This window comes from Bison bison, unplaced genomic scaffold, assembly GCF_000754665.1.
Source record: "Bison bison bison isolate TAMUID 2011002044 unplaced genomic scaffold, Bison_UMD1.0 scf7180017864289, whole genome shotgun sequence".
Taxonomy (NCBI): domain Eukaryota; kingdom Metazoa; phylum Chordata; class Mammalia; order Artiodactyla; family Bovidae; genus Bison; species Bison bison.
The window spans coordinates 15346994-15348231 of NW_011494861.1; the positions used below are offsets into that span (position 1 = coordinate 15346994).

General features: G+C 43.9%; 1 protein-coding gene and 1 pseudogene across 1 annotated transcript in view; one reads left to right on the plus strand and one right to left on the minus strand.

The window, feature by feature from the left end:
- The window catches only part of CENPL (centromere protein L), a 24628-nt gene that overhangs the window by 11219 nt on the left and 12171 nt on the right, over window positions 1-1238 (minus strand). The window lies entirely within an intron of this gene.
- Window positions 118-686, plus strand: LOC104995985 (annotated as a pseudogene).

Here is a 1238-nt window from a genome sequence, read left to right on the forward strand (position 1 = left end):
GATGAGATGGCTGGATGGCATCACTGACTTGATGGACATGAGTCTCAGTGAACTCCGGGAGCTGGTGATGGACAGGGAGGCCTGGCGTGCTGCGATTCATGGGGTGGCAAAGAGTCAGACACGACTGAGCGACTGATCTGATCTGATCTGATCTCTGATGGTTGCCACTGCAGCAGAGCCCTTGCCACCTGCCCCTGCTCATGATTCATCACTGTGCTCTTGTGGACAAACAAGTAGGTTAGGAAGCCACATCACAGCCATGGCCTTTAAAGGCACCAGCAAGATTCCTGTGGAGCCAGAGGTGGCCATTCACCAGATTAGGATTACCCTCACCAGTCACAGCCTCAAGTCTCTAGAGAAGGAATGTGCCTACCTGATCAGAGGCGTGAAGGAAAAGACTCTCGAAGTGAAAGGACCTCTTCAGATGCCTACCGCGACTCTGAGAATAACTACAAGGAAAACTCCTTGTGGTGAAGGTTCTAAGAATTGGGATCAGTTCCAGATGAGGATCCAAAAATGACTCACTGACCTGCACAGTCCCTGTGAGATTGTCAAGCAGATCACTTCTGTCAGTACTGAGCCAAGAGTCGAGGTGGAAGTCACCACTGCTGACGCCTAAATCAAACTTTTTAGTAAACTGATAATCAGTTGTTAAAAATAAATAAATAAATACATAAATGCTGGAGAGGATGTGGAGAAAAGGGAACTCTCCTGCACTATTGGTGGGAATGTAAATTGATACAACCACTATGCAGAACAGTATGGAGATTCCTTAAAAAAACTAAAAACAGAACTACCATATGACCCAGCAATCCCACTTCTGGGCATATATCCTGAGAAAACCATAATTCAAAAAGACCCAATGTTCAATGCAGCACAGTTTATAATAGTCAGGACATGGAAGCAACCTAAATGTCCACTGACAAATGAATAAAGATGTAGTACATATATGCAATGGAATATTATTCAGCCATAAAAAAGAATGAAATCAAGTCATCTGTAGAGACATGGATGGACCTAGTGTCTGTCATACAGACTGAAGTAAATCAGACTAAAGTAAATCAGAAGGGAAAAAATATATCGTATATTAACGAATATATATGGAATCTAGAAAAATGGTACAGATGCTATATGCAAGGCAGGAATAGAGATGCAGATGTAGGGAGAGGACATGTGGACATGGCGGGGAGGGGGAGCTGAGATGAACTGGGAGACTGGGACTGATGTATATGCACTAC